Raw genomic sequence first — 16400 nt, 5'->3', positions numbered from 1 at the left:
AATACTCAAAACTCACTAGAAGAGAAAATGGAGGAAAGATGATTTTCTATTCAACTTGGCTTTGATTCAAATTGCTAGATTACATGACTATTTATAGGTGAATTCATCCATGTATCTAGCCTAGTATACATGTATCACTATTAATAATTTCACACTTCACATCCTCCAAGTACATGAATAAGACCTCACTAGACTAATCTAGAATTTTCACCAATTCATGTATCTCCTAATACATTAATCTACTAGTTCATGAACTAAATTAAATATAATGTGAACAAATTAAATAATGTGAACAAGTTTATTTTTTCAACATATTAGATGTCTATTTGCATTCCAAAGTAAAAACATACTGCAAGTTACTTTCAAATGAATGTGAAAGAATATAGGGATAAGGCACCGTTACCCCCCTGAACTATACCCGAATTTGCTACGACACACCTTACCTTTCCCAGGGTCCTATTACCCCTAAACTTTTTAAAAATGAAATAATTACCCCCTAAACGCTGATGTCCACTCTCATATGGGAGAGTGACATACACTCTCCTTGCCACACGTATATTTATTTGTTTTCTTTTTTTTTTTAATTTTTCAAATTACGTGTCAATTTTTTTTTAATAAAAATAAAAAAAATTTTCATTAAAAAAATGAGTTTTAAACCTCTTTTTTTTTTAATTTGAAAATTTGATTTTTTTAAACCCCTTTTAAAAAAAAATTGAATTTTTTTTTTTAAAACCCATTTTTGAAAAAGAAAAAAAACTGAAAATGATTTTTTTTTAAATATGGAAAAATGGATTTGTTAAAAATATGGAAAACTTGATTATTTTTTTAAAATGTCTTAAAAAATCTTGATTTCATTTTCTTAGACACTTTTATTTTTCAAATAAAATCCGGAAAAATGTTTTTCTTGCCAAAATGTGAAAAAAACTGAATTTTTATAAAATTTTGAAAAAATTAATTATTTTCTTAACATGTGGAAAACCCGTTTTTTAAAACTAAATGTGGAAGACTAGATTTATTTTCAAATTTTTAAGAAAATGCAGATTTTTAAGAAAAAAAATTAAGTTTTCCCCTTTTTTATGTTTTCACACTCTCAAAGAGAGAGTGAAACACACTCTCTTTGCCACATCGAGCGTTTAGAGGGTAATTATTCCGTTTAAATAAGTTTAGGGGGTATTAGGCCTGAGGAAAGGTAAGGTGTAATGTGAGTAAATTCGGATAGTCTGTGAGGGTAATGGTGCCTTATCCCAAAGAATATACTTCATTTTCAGGTTCATGAAAGTTGAATTTTGGGAGAAATAATTTTACTTTACACTAGTACTTTTTCCTGCTTTGATTACCGTTAGCTTTGTAATTGTACCATAGCTAAAACATTACACCAAAAGAAGCTTTTAGTGGCAATAAATTTTCCATTTAGCGGCAATATTTATTGCTGCAAAAATATTTACCGGTAATTGATTAATTGGATCCAAGATCGCTAAAGCCTTTAGTGGCATTTATGTCGAGTGCTGGTAAAGACCCATATTAATGCCGCTAAAAATAATCATTTCTAGCGACATTTATTTAGCGGCAATTACTAATACCAGTAAAGCTAAAAATGTGATATCAAATATATTTTGCGGCTTTTATCATTGCGAGCAAAATGCAATAATTGACAGTAAAAGATACTTGTTTTAGTGGCAATTATTATAGCTGCTAAAACTGACCATGCATTCAGCATAATCGACAATTACTCTTTTATAGCATTAAAAATAAAAAAATCACAAGAAAAATTAACTCGGAGATAGCAATAGAAGATAAAAACAACGTCATTCACTTCAAACAAGAACAATCAAGCTCAATACATCCACTTTCTTGTCTTCTAGAGGTAAAAAAAAAAGTATGAATTATCAAAATAATAAGAATGTGTTCAAGTTACCACCCCCCCCCACACACACACACACAAAAAAAAAAAAATAATAAGAATGCATTCAACAATGGAAAAACATGGAAATTGAGACATTATTTCTTTTCCTGGAGAAACTATGGAAGCTTAGATCACGACCATATGCAATATCTGGAGGATCTTTAGTAAAGCCAGCTTTATTTGAAATCTGTCTAGAAACAAAGGAGAAAAATAATTCAGTTCGTGGGTCGGTTTTTGGTTAAAACAAAAATCAAACCAATTTAATCGGTTTTTTAATTAGCAAAATCAAACCAAACCAAATATAATACATATCCATCGGTTTGGTTATCGTCAGTTTGGTTCGGTCTTTAAGAAGCCTAATGGTATTTCTCTCTTTCATTATTTTTCCTAAAGTTAGGAAAGACTTTTCCACCCTCTTCTTTTAATCCGTTAGTGCCTTTCTATTGTGGAAGCTATAATTCTCTTGAATTATGGAGAAAATGTCCTAACATGTATAATTATTAATCAAGTGAATCTAGTTTATAAGAAATACAACTTCTTTTTAAGTAAATCTCATAGTTATTTCTTTGAATAAATGAGCTTGGATCATGGATTATTACTAACAAATGAGCTTAAGGGGTAAAGTTCATTAGCCTAAAAGAGATAAAGAAAATTTTGATGAAAAATAAACAATTTATAAAACTAATATATTATATATATAATTTAAAAAATTGTGTATATTATTTTATCGGTCTGGTTCGGTTTTTTTCTTCGATTTGTTTCTAATAAAACCAAACCAAACCAAATATTGTCGGTTTTTTAAAATTTATAAACAAACCAAACCAAATCCAAAGAACTATCGGTTTGGTTCAGTTTGCGGTTCGGATCGATTTTTAACCAAACGTGAACACCCTAGTTGTGACAGTCAAAATACAAATTTAGTAAAGTAAATAGCATGAATGAAAAACAGCCAGCAATGCCTGCACCCACTTTAATATTTCCCAGAAAAGGAAAGAAAAAAAGTAAGACAGAGAAAGCAGCAAACAGAAAATTACTCTGAAGGCAACAGAGGGATCAAAACAAGGCTTTTAATTTCTATCCAGAAAAGTGGCAATTACCAAAATGATGTTCAAAATCTCGGCATACTCAAACATCTGCTCAACTTATTCGGCTTTATCTCTTTTTGATCAAATTTCAAATTTCATTTACTGGTAGATGAAATATTTGATTTTTGTGTAATCCTAGTTGATTGTTTCAGTTGGACATACGAATAGGAAAGATGATATCTTGAAATTCACTAACCAAGATAAAATACAGAATCTAATAAAGTTTCTTCGGTTAAAAGAGCACTAGATTTGTCTGTTTTTAACTTTTCAAAGTAGATAACACATGCTCAACAACCAAATGCATAGGAAAACTAATGAACAAGCAGCAACATATGGTTCTTTCCGAAATTAGATGGACTATTTGAACAGGAATATGTTGGTTCACCATGAACTTTTTCCAAATTCCAATTCAAATCGTAGTCCGCAGTTTTAGAGGGTTGCCTACATCAACTACACCCAAATTCAAATATAGGCTACAGAAGAAGAATATGTAAAGGAGAAAGTAATAAATTATATTGAAGGAGATAAATAAAATAAGAGAAGAAATGGTTTACCAAAGAAAGAACCAGGCAGGAGTATTTATCAAAGAAAAAATGGTTGATATGCTCTCATGCATGGTAAAAGAGATAACCTTGCGAGAAGAAAGAACTTGATGTCAATAGATAAAAGAAAATTCCTTGTAAAGCTAACTTTTAAGAACAAAAGTTTAAAACTTTGAAATCGGATCACCTGTCTAGTAGTGCTTCCATTGTTTTGAGGCCCACATATTTCAGTAGGAGCATATTTCCACATGACTTGTCTCATCAATGATAATTCTGAAACTAGCATCTCTTGGTTTTTTTTTCCATCAAAGCCATTTCTTCATCCTGTTTTTTAATCAATTCCTTTATTTGTTCATCCTGTTTCATTTTCAACTCCTTTAACTCATTTATATCTTGTTCCAACTTATGTCCAGCTACATTAGACAAACCATCAACCATATGTCGTAAGGAAGATTTACTATCCATAATAGAGAAGGTGTTGGGCAAAGTCCTAAACCACAGATATAGCCACTTTTTTCATTTCCCAACACTTGAGAATACACATCTCTTTCCCAAGCAACACTGCCATGAGGTTGTTCATACATTGTGATGTGTTGCACGCCCTACGTTCTATCCTAGTCAATACCAGATTTTTGCCTAAGGGATAGAACATGTTACTCTACCTGTTTCAAGCTAGCACTTGCAGAATAGTAAAGAACAAAGAAAGTGTGAGACGCAACAATTTTATGTGGAAAGTACCCGGCTCACAAGGGTGAAAAACCACGACCTACACCTCTATAGGATTTTTCCCAAACTCCACTACAACTATGAGCCTTTGCAAATTCAAGTTACAAATCTGTAACCTAGGAACTAACCTCTAATTCCTATCTCACTAATCTCCCTAGACAAGTACACAACCTTCAAGTTATCCCAACCTGAAGTTGAATTTGACTAACAATTTATACCTATAGTATTTGCTTCTATGAAAGAGGATAAGGTACAACTCGATAAGCAACCTAATGTACAAATCTAGACTCAAGAACTATAAAACATAAACTCTATAAAAGAACTTCTTCAATCTTCTTCGTATTATCAGGTGACACTTCTGGAATCAGAATATTCAATATAGCATTAACTGTTTTCTCTCAATATTCTGATTTCTCTCTTTGTGAATGTGCAGTCCTTCTTCTTGGTAAGACCTGGATATATATAGCACTGAGTGCACAGCAAGTCGTCAAAAACCTAAACCCTTAGTGACTCGGTCCATTAGTTAAAATATGGTTTGAGTTGAATTAGGATTTTTGCCTTTCCATGCGGCTTCATTGTCCTTGTAAGAGTCTGAAGTATCTTGATAGTTATGGCAAGGAATCCTGCAAATCTTGATCGCCAAGTCTTTATCATAAAACACAAATCCTATTCCAGGTAGGACAGTGATCTGGAACATGTTATCTGAACCTGGTCCAAGCACTTGGTTCTTTCATCTGTGAATCTTCACTTTGTCTAATATGGAACATGTCCATACACTTGTTTCATTCCTCATTCGTCTTTGTTCTGCCTTTGGCTTATCTTCTCCTAATTGTCACCTTTCTTCTGAGATAAAACTTATTCTCAGACTTGATTCAATTAACTTTGTTTTCATCAAGACCCTCTGAGTCACAACATCATTACTTCCCCTGTCTCTAACTCTATCTGCACCTGGATCCTCTGCTCTCACACTTATTCCCCCTTACTATTGTAATCGCACACCTCTCTCTATCCGAATTCTGACGAACACTGCTCAGTCATGATTTATTCCCCTTGCATCAGCATCCAGGATGGAACATGTTCAGACACTTGATCCATGTCATTCAGAGTCTGTGATGTAGACACTTGAAGAGAACATGTTCATTGATCTGTTTCAGTGATCCTGGTCATCCTCGTTGTTTCAATCATTCTGTCTTCTATCGGTTTAAATCGTCATAGAACATGTTGAAGGAGCATACCATCAGACCTGGTTTATCAGCCTTATTTTGCTAATATGTTAGAGATGGAACATGTTATTGGATCTAGTTCATTTGCTTGGTTCATCGGCTTTGTCAACCATCAAAACATACACTACCAGTGCTAATGCCAACAAATTCTTCCTTTTTGATGACTACAATCCCATGTGCTTTTAAGCCTCTGTGTAACCTGTTCCAAACATCTTGAAACCACAAAAATACAGTACATTTTGATGAACTAGGTTAGTTGGGTTATAAACATTACACAATGACATCATTAAAAAGTTACTTCGGTCTGGTTTGATCAATTGAATTTTGCTAATATTGAACTCATGGCCACTAGGCTATCACATATACACATAATAGCAGAATCAATTGCTCAAATTAAGACTACTAAACCATTCATGTCAGACACATAAGGCATAGATTTAGGAAGAACAATTTCATTAACTTCATAAAGAACATTTCCATAACCTTGCGTACAAGAATGTAAAACAGACCATTGACACAGGATAATGAACTTACAGGGCCGTCTCAACAAGATTAGGGGCCTAAGACCAAACTTCAAAGAGAAACCCTATTTTTATTAAAAGAAAAAATTATGATATATATGTTTATTTAAAGTCTATTTTTAAAGTTTTTTTAGATGCGAAGTCATTAATTAATATTTTATAATCGTCAAGAACAATACAAAGTTGTTAACAATTTTTTCAAATCAATTTATTCTAAAAAATATTCAAGTGACAACAATATAGCTAATCAATCATGTCACTAAAAAAAATTCTTTTTTTTTTTTTTTAAATAAAAATTGTTTACTCCCTCTATCTCAAGTTTTGTGACACAATTTGAACTTTAGGAGTCAAATTTTATTATTTGTATTTGGAATTCGGACATACAATCTTTAAGTTTTTTGAAATACAATTTACATATTTAGAAACTACATATAAAAATAATATAAATCACAATAATTTTTTTAACAAATTAACTATAAAACTTGATAAAAAATGGGGCCCCAAAAAAATGGGGGCCCAAAGGCCATTGCCTTAGTGGCTTTGGCCTTGAGCCGGCCCTGTGAACTTAGACATCCTAAGGTAGTTAGTTTGAAGAAACTAGTGTGTGAGTCTGATCACTTTGCTGGGGACTTTCACCAAGGTGGCTTTTACATGATAGGACTAGTAACTAGGGCATTGAATATAAGGAAAGTGCATATCTTCCTTGATTTTCTCCCAGGAATCACCAGCTTTATCAACCTTTTGGCCCCAGGTGGAACCACCATATTTTCCCACCTTCTTATCCTAAGAGGATCCACCAATCTACATTTGCATCAGATTGCTCACCCCAAGGGGATCCACCATCTTTTTCCACCGGTTTCGCGTATGAGGACCAAGATCCTGAATGCTCTTCCTTCCCGGATAATGGAGGGTTCCCTTTTGTTTTATCCTTCCTTATTCAAGGGAAACACTCCCTACCAAGGAAACAAGTAAAAATCAACACTACAATGATCGAAAAATAATACCCAATAACGGAAAAAAATATTTAATTGTCACTCCGTATCACTACTATTAAAAAAAAAAAATATGGGAGATTGATTTTAGAGCTAATATAGGGAATTTACTATTTAGAGAGAAGATTATCCAAAAATAAAATACAAAGTTCAAAAGAAGAGAAAAATAAGTTGTGAGTACGAACGAACGAGAAAAGAAAAGAGAGCAACCGTTTTTTCTGTTAAAAAAGGTACAAAGAAGAGGAAAAGAGCGACAGAAATGGAAGCCATTAAATGAATGAGTTACTTTTTTTATATTGAAGTTTATTTGTAAATACCCCTTCTAGTTTTTAATATTTTAATTACAACTTAGTCTTTTATTTAAGTGTTTTTCTAATTAAATTATGAAATATGTTAAATTGGAAAATGAAAGAAGGTTACTTTGTGAAGGGAAAATAACACTTTTGATCCTTGAGTTATTGTTTTACCAGCGAAGTTGTCCGCGCTTCGCACGGTGATAAGATATTCATTAATTTAAAAATAAATAAATAAATTTTAAAATTTCGTCGTGATAAAAGAGAAAGAGAAAAATATTATACGATTAAACGGGGAGATTCCATTTTGTTCTTTTTTTTTGGGTACAAAAACATTATACGATAATATTTTCCTGTCGCATAATAGGTATGAATAAAATGCCTAATCAAACATTCCTGAATTCTTGTTTTTTTTTTTCTCTTCTGCTATAATATTATGGAAAACAATAATCTTTCACTTGTATAATTAGTATGGAGTAAATTATGTCTAGTCAAAAACTTCAAACTTAAAATGTTATAGAATTTAATTAAATTTTAAGTAGTGACAGCTCCAATCCACCATTACATTTTTTATTTGCTCCGTTATAACAAAAAATACATTTAAGTGACAATAAGCATATGAGTACCTCACCGTATTTATTTTATGTTATTGCTATAGTCAAGAAAATTATATATAGGCAATAATGTTTGTTCTTTAGCATAAAAAAATCTAAAAGGCCAGTAATGGTATCTTTTATCAAAAAACTATACTATCATATACTATGTTTGCTAGTCTTGGCATGTGTATTAGTACGCCTCTAATCCTCGTGCACAGGGAAGAACTCACTTGACGCGATAGATTTTGCCTTCGCCAAATTGCCGATGAAAGAAAAATTAGAATGCATAAGATTTATGTATTATAAATACTCATTGCAATTTGACTAAATGACACCAAATTAATATTTATACATCAATCTAGCATGATACAACACATCAATGATATAAAAGGACTCAAAAGAAAAAACTATAGCTTTTCAAACGACACCACATCAACGAAAAAGAGAAAGAATTGTATTTTACTGTTATTACATACAAGAAATACCTCGTAATAATGCTCGTAAAAGAAATAGCAGAAATATCACACTAATATAAGCTCACATGTCTTGAGAAAACTATGGATGGAAAATCTGGAAAAGAGGCACAGCGACTTAATATAGGCTATAACCTGCAGAAAATGAAATATATCCTACTCATTAGTTCCTCATTAATGTCGTTTATTGCTTTTCCTAAAACTTCTCTTCTGCTAGTTCGTGCAAGCGGTCCCGATCCAGTCCAGTACCACATCCTTCAGTAATGTTCCATGGGCATCTAAATAGATGCCACGTGTCCACCTAAAAAATTAAAGGCTGGGATTGCAATATTCCACCTTCCTCCATTGCAGATTAACCCAACTACAATTTCAGCTTCTTTTTGGGAGAAAAGGCCATAAATAGTCCCTTATCTATGGGAGTAGGTCTAAAATGGTCCCTTAACTATATACTTACCGGTTTTAGTCCTTTAACTATCCAAAAACTTATCAAATTTGGTCTCTATCTATTTTTTTATACAAACAGCATAAGTTCATAAACCTTCGTGAGATTAAGCGTTAAACCATTTCTCGGACCTATATTTCTCTCTCACTTTCTTTTTTTCCTCAAGTTCATTCTTTAACCTCAACTTTTTTCCTCAAGTTCTCTCTCGCGTTTCGTAACTGACGGACTGTATCGGTTAAAACTGACCCAGTCCGTCGGTTTTGTTAAAAAAAAAAAAATAAAAAAAACTGACGGTCTCACGTCATTTTTTTTTTTTGAAAATTAAAGAATGAAATGTAGGAACTTGGAGTCAAACCCGAGCATGTTCCTTGGCATTAAAGGGCTTTACCACTAGACCACTGATATTTTTTGTTCATATACTTACATTGATTTAATTTATACTGTCTTTTCGCTTTAAAAACCGACGGACTCCATCTCCGTCGATTTTTTTATAAAAAAATAAAAAATAAAAATAAAAAACCGACGGACTCCATCGGTTTATTTTAGAAAATAATATAACAAATAATTATATTTTTTCACGCATTTTTGTGCAAAAAATAATCTACGCAGTCCGTTGGTTTTATTAAAACAAAAATATTTTAAAAAATTATTGAAAAAACCGACAGAATCTGTCGGTCTTTCTGTCGGTTTTTTCCATCGGTTTTTACCAGTTATTTAGTAGTGTTTGAGAAGAATGGTTACAGAAATTTTGTGCCTGAGTTTATCTTTTCGAATTTTAGAGACTCGAGAGGGACACCAGTGCCAGAATGCTCTTTTTTTTTTTTTTTAACAAGAGGAACTTGAGGAAAAAGAAGCAGGGAGAGAGAAACATATGTCTGAGGAATAGTTTAATGATTAATCTCACGAAGATTTATGAGTTTGTACATTGTTTGTATAAAAAAATAGACGGAGACCAAATTTAATAAGTTTTTGGATAGTTAAAGGATTAAAATCGGTAAATGTATAGTTAAGGGATCATTTTAGACCTACTCCCATGGATAAGGGACTATTTATGGCCTTTTCTCTCTTTTTGGGACTTAAAGAAAAGTTGAAGTTTGAAACTTTAGGCTGATTTCGCTTTCAGAATTTTCTATTTCTAATAGCCTGTGTCTTCCCTTTTACATTTTAATTTTAAGATATTACGTTCATATTGACTCGGGTATTATAGAGGGCTATGGTCCATAGCCTATGGATGACGACCCAAAGCTCTTCTTTTTTCCGCCTGCAGCACCATGGATGAGTCCTTTTTTCCTCATACTTTTGATTTTTTGGGTAAATGTCAAGTCCCTAGTTTGTTCTGCATTGGGATTCTACACCAGAGTTATGACGTAGTAAGCATCTTTCAATTTTATAGAGTTAGATGAAATTTTAGAAATAAAGAAGCGTTCTGAGAGGTGAGATCGTGGTTGTAAACCCACTCGACGAATTGCTTTTTTTTTTTTTGGTTATGCTTCATGGCCCATGGGATGAGTAATAGACTTTTGTTGTTTAGATTTGTTGGCTTAATCTGCAACGGAGGAAGGTGGAATATTGCAACATTTTTTTGCGCGGACTGTCATTCTTTCGGGGTGGTCTTTAATTTTTGTCCCTCAAATTGGTGGTTTTTAATTTTTTTGCGTTAAATGCAATATCTTGAGGTTACGGATTTAAGCGCCAAATTTCGGTAAAACAAAAACAAAAAAACAAATTTCGCAAGGCAAAATTTTTCCTTCAAAACTTGACCTTGCGATTTTTTTAAATTTTTTTTTAATTGAGCGGTGATTCGAACCCGAAATCAAATTTTTTTTAACCAAGAACAAAAATTAAAGACCATCAATTTGAGGGATAAAAATTAAAGACCACCCCAGCGAAGGATAATCCTGTAAATTTCCCATATTGCAATCCCAGTCCTTAATTTTTCAGGTGGACACGTGGCATCTATTTAGATGCCCATTGAACATTACCGGAGGATGTGGTACTAGACTGGATCCGGACCCGCTTCTGGCAAGGATAAATGCAATTAGACGTGTGACCTTTTGAAGAACCAAAAATTTAGTTATTTACTAATTCAATAAAGGCATAAAATCAGGAGAAATCCGATGAATGCCTACAAAGGAGAAAAAAGAAAAATACAAATGTTGGCTGTAACATTACTTTATCTATACCTAACTTTATATTATATATAAATTCTACTTTTTATCCTTATATTATTTGACAAAGTATATTTAACCTTTAATTAAACTAATCGTGTGATTTTGGTTCCTAAAGTTTTTTTTCTTTTTTTTTTTTGTTGCTAAAGCTAACAGAAAGAAAGAAACTTAACAGAATCTTTACTTTAATATTTTAGAATTTTTTTTTTTTTAAAAAGGGGCTTGCAGACTCCTACCTTGCTAATGTTAATTGGGAAAAAAATATTTACATTATTTAAAAATTATTTACAGAATCATAGCAGTATTAGTTAACTATCATTTCATGGCAACTTGTATCAACAAAACCATAACTGAATCCTAAATCAAAGGAATCCACCAAGAGAGAATCACGTATAACTACCCAAGCTTTTTTATCCTATTTTTTAACTTAAATTTTTTATCTTCTAAATCAGTTACATCCCCTTTGAGGAGCTGAAGAAATTCAACAAATCGAAGACAGAAGAAGGTAAAACATTATATTGAATATATATGACATTTATACCAAATTATAATAAATTTTATAACATAAATATACCATATGTATGAGTAAAATTTATATACAATGAGTATAATATTTTATCCGAAAATATACTACAGATATATAATAAACTCATAATTATATAACGTATATACAAGAGTTAAAACATATTCATACTAAAAATATAACATGAATCATTATTTATTCTAGAAGTCTACCATGAATATGCATTATTTATATACAATGAGTATAACATTTTATACAAAAATATACTACAGATATATAATAAATTCATATTTATATACCATATATACAAGAGATAAAACAGATTTATACTAAAAATATAATACGAATTATTATTTATTTTAGAAATCTATCATGAATATGCAGTTGTTATCTTCCACTAAAATCACCATCAATTTTACTTCTAAAGCATACGGAGGTAGTGGGTTTGAGGGGGAGACAAAGAAGAGAGAGAGAGTGAATTTGAGGGTGAAAGAGATCTAGAGTCATTTTAAAGGCTAGATACGGCTCAATTTTGGAGTTTTAGACATGAGAGAGAAAGCATAGTAGAGTATATATATTTAATAAGGACAAAATTAATCCCTTAATTTATGGTGTTATTTTTTAGAAACTTTAAAATTTGTGCTATTTGTATGCCTAACTTTAAAAGCTTGACCTACCGTGTAATTTTCTCAAAAAATTTCCAGAAGACATTGATGGGCCGATATGCCTCTAAGCATGTTTATCCCCAAAATCTGATTTTATATCCAACATGAAGGAATTGGTTTGAAAATAATTTTTAATATGTTTGTGATTTGCATGATAATAAATAAAGCATTTTCAATGTTGTATTATATATGCTACAACATGATTTTTGACATGACAACTATATGTTACACTTTCAAAAGTGATTATCAATTTTTATCACAAAAAGTTTAAATCATGACAGAGCAATTAAAACGATATAAGAGAACGTAACATACGCTAAGAACGTCATTATACAGATATATTATGTGAGATACAACAACATAATGTATTTTTCTCTCATATACTAAAATATCTATATTTACAAACATTGTTGCATGTCTAGTAAATATTGAATTCTAACTATTATGTCCATTTAATAATATTCATTTTCATCATTTAGATAGTTGCATTATGTTTTAATGAAAAATATGTTTTAATGAAAAATGTATTCTTCTTATGTAAATTATTTATTGATTCACACAATACACACGTACACTTAAGAGTAGTTACTAAATATATCTGAAGTTCAATAATCAGCTTCTCAAAAAACATATAATATACTATAATCCAAATCAAACTTATTAATAAAGTTCTGCCATATATAACCTAAGACAAAATGGAACTGAACATTCTAAGAGTTTTTCTGAAAGATCTAAAATCAGTTAAAAAGAATATAACAAACACTTATAAATAGGGCTGGGCATAAATACCGAAAATCGAAAAATCGAACCAAACTGAACCGAACTTCAAGAAACCGAAACCGAAACCGAAAGAACCGAACCGAACTAGTTTGGTTCGTTGTTTGGTGTTCACCTTTAAAAAAATGAAACCGAAATAGCCGAACCGAACTTTGATGAAACCGAACCGAAAACCGAAATTTATACATTACCCAAAAAAATTAAAATAGTCCAGATCCATTAAGTTTAAGCCCAAAAAAAATCCAATTGTAATAAGCTCTCTTTTGCTTTTGTATCCCTAATTTTCCACTTCAATTGAGAAAATCAAATATCCTTAACAAAGAAAGGTGACTAGGATGTGTCTTTAGGATTAATGTATGTCATTTATGTGTTTTCTTAATTATTCTTACTGTATGTATATAACACCTAGTAATCCTATATTATGGTTATGGTTTTCTGTTCTTATGTATCCTGTTTGTTTAATTTTGATTTTAATTTGTTAGTTTTATGTCTTGTTGCTTTTGAGAATATGAATTAGTGTAAATGGAATCGCTTCTAATATCATATCAAAAAAACCGAAACCGAACCGAACCAAACTTCAAAAAATCGAAACCGAAAGAGCCAAACCGAATTAGTTTGGTTCGGTGTTCGGTGTCCACCTTCAAAAAACCGAAATCGAAATAGCCAAATCAAAGTTTGATAAAACCGAACCGAAGAACCGAACGCCCACCCCTACTTATAAATATTCTAAATTTATGGTTACGCCATGTAATTACTTAATATTTAATGATTCGGGTATACAAAAGTCATATTTGTTTAAATTAAGATACATTAATAGAAACAGGCCGTCTCAACAAGATTGAGGACCTGAAGCCAAACTTTAGAGAGAGGCTTTATTATTATTATTATTTTTAGGAAGGAAAGATCGTCATATATATTTAAACTCTATTTTTTTTAGCTTTTTAGATGCAAAGTCATTAATTACTGTTTTATAATCTATTTGTTCTAACAATTACTTTTCAATTGATAACATCGCTAATCCATTCAATTTCTCTTGAGACATTGTTGATCTTAGATAAGATTTTATCAATTTTAGTTTTGAAAAACTTCTTTCGGTTGATGTAACATTTACAAAATCATAAAATATAAAATAAAGTCAGACTAATAAAACCTGACACAAGAATGTGATAAGTTGATATAATGATATCGAAATAAGTTGCACTGCTTCAATGATTGCTTGTTGCAATGACTGAAATTTTAAAGAAGACACCAAAAGACAAATTCTGATCTTTTGTAACTTGTAAGCAACAACAGTTTGAGAGACTTCAGAATATTGAGAATAAAAATAGTAAAAAGGAGAATGAAAAAGGTAAATATATGAATAATAATGTGGATCCATATTAGTTGTTAGGATATAAATAAGGCAATAAAATAGATACCCGACAACACACGTAAGGAAACAATTCCCTAAAAAATTATTGTACTTTCTCCCAAAAATTTCCCTTTGAAGTTTGACAATCCCTTTAAATTTTAACAGTACACAATTTTCTTTTAATAATATATTATAATATATCTTTAAGAAAAAAGTGGCCACCCCAAAAAGTTGGGGCCCAAGCCATTGCTTTACCAGCTTTAATGTCCAGCCGGCCTTGAATAGAAGTCATCTTCTTCTTCCATGACATTACTTTTTTTGTTGTATGAAAATAAAAGGCTAAACCCATCGATAGACACCTTTGGTCGTCCGATTTTTTACTTGAACATCTCAAGTAAACTTTATTTTATCTCAAGTAAACTTTATTTTATTTAGACACCTTAGGTAGGGTCCGAATATGCCATTCAGACACTTTTCGCTGACTTGGCAATTCTCTTGATTTCCACACCAAACTGGCGTGTGAAGAGCCCAAAAAACAGTTTTTTTTTTTAAATCTTTTTATTTCCTTGTTCTTCTTTATTTTTTTTTTCTCTTTCTTCTCCATTTAACAAACCTCCCCCCATTGCTATCTTGTTCACTGAAAATAATCAAGACCGCCATCGCCCTCTCTCTCCCTAAGCGTTTATAGGACAAGAAAGATGATTTTTCTTTGGATAAATCTATTTAATAAACAAAAGAAAAATAAAATTCTCAAAAAGATTAAAAATTTTTTTTGCCATTAATGGAGTCTTTAGCAAGCTTGAAGGTTTACAATGGGTTAATTGATTTGATGAAAATTTTGAGAAATTATGTTGAATTGTCTTTGAGTCTTCATGGGGAATCTTTAGCTGAAGTTATAACAAATTTGGAAGAGTTTCTCTTGAAAATTTGGATTAAAATCGTGGTTGTAACAAGAATAACATGAAGATGGTGAAGAACACCAAGAACAACTATTCATTTCAGAATTTTCAATATATCTTTTTTTTTCTTTTTCTGATTCGATGTAAATCAAGTTTCTTTTTCTTTTTTGAGAGTATTACTTTTAATTTGTTATTAAATATTTCAAAATCGTTTTTTCTTTTAATTAAAAAAGACACATTTCTTCATTTTATTCATCATTTGTCACGTCAGCAACGAGTGTATTGCAGCACGCACTTTGTAAATTTGGCTGATTCAGTGAACAATGTCTAAATGACACAGTCGGACCCTACCTCAGGTGTCTAAATGAAACAAGGTTTAGTTGAGATATTTAAGTAATAGAACCGGATGACCACAGGTGTATATCAATGGGTTTGACCAAATAAAAAGTAGAAGCAGGTTAGACCGCATACAATTTAGTCGGGATTCAAGTAGAATAACTTGATGAAGCATTGAAGCGTAAACATTGATACTTGTGGTGATTTTTGGACTCGGCTCTGCAGAGAAAAACTGAAATATGTCTAATATTTGGCTAGTTTAGGCTCCACAATCAGCTTCCTAATTGTCTATAATATTTATTACATAACTAATTAACTATAGATAATGAATAGAGAAATTTGATTTCCATTCAAATAATGTATGTAGCAATATGTTTCCTTTACTATCTGAACTCGAAGAAAGTCATCTTGACTTGGACTCTATAATATATGAATTACTTTTACGTTTTTAGTTGTTTGAAACCTTATTTTTTAACCGTGATATTCTTTTATATTTACTAAAATAGCCAATAAAATATGGTAGTCAATCAATATTACGGGGATATTTTTCTCCTTCAATACTGTTATTCATGCTTTTAATTCATACATAAATAATTGCTCTTGATAGTAGTAAAAAAAAAAAAAAAATGCAAACAAACAAACAAAACAAGAAAAAGAACCAGGATAGGGTTTTCAACTCGCAGAGCTTCCGTTTTTTCACTGAAAACGCCTCTTTCTCTCCCAATCTCTCAATACGAATCAATGGCCCTTAGAAGCATATGGGAAGAAGACATCCTCATGGAAATCATGGGAATGATAGTGAAAAAAGTAATAAGCATTGGTGACTACATACGCATGAGTGCTGTTTGCAAGTCATGGAGATCAATGCTTGCTGATCATAAGCCA

This window comes from Lycium ferocissimum, unplaced genomic scaffold (genome assembly GCF_029784015.1).
Source record: "Lycium ferocissimum isolate CSIRO_LF1 unplaced genomic scaffold, AGI_CSIRO_Lferr_CH_V1 ctg7609, whole genome shotgun sequence".
Classification (NCBI taxonomy): Eukaryota; Viridiplantae; Streptophyta; class Magnoliopsida; order Solanales; family Solanaceae; genus Lycium; species Lycium ferocissimum.
The sequence above is the reverse complement of the archived record's forward strand: the minus strand, read 5'-3'. Positions refer to the sequence as shown.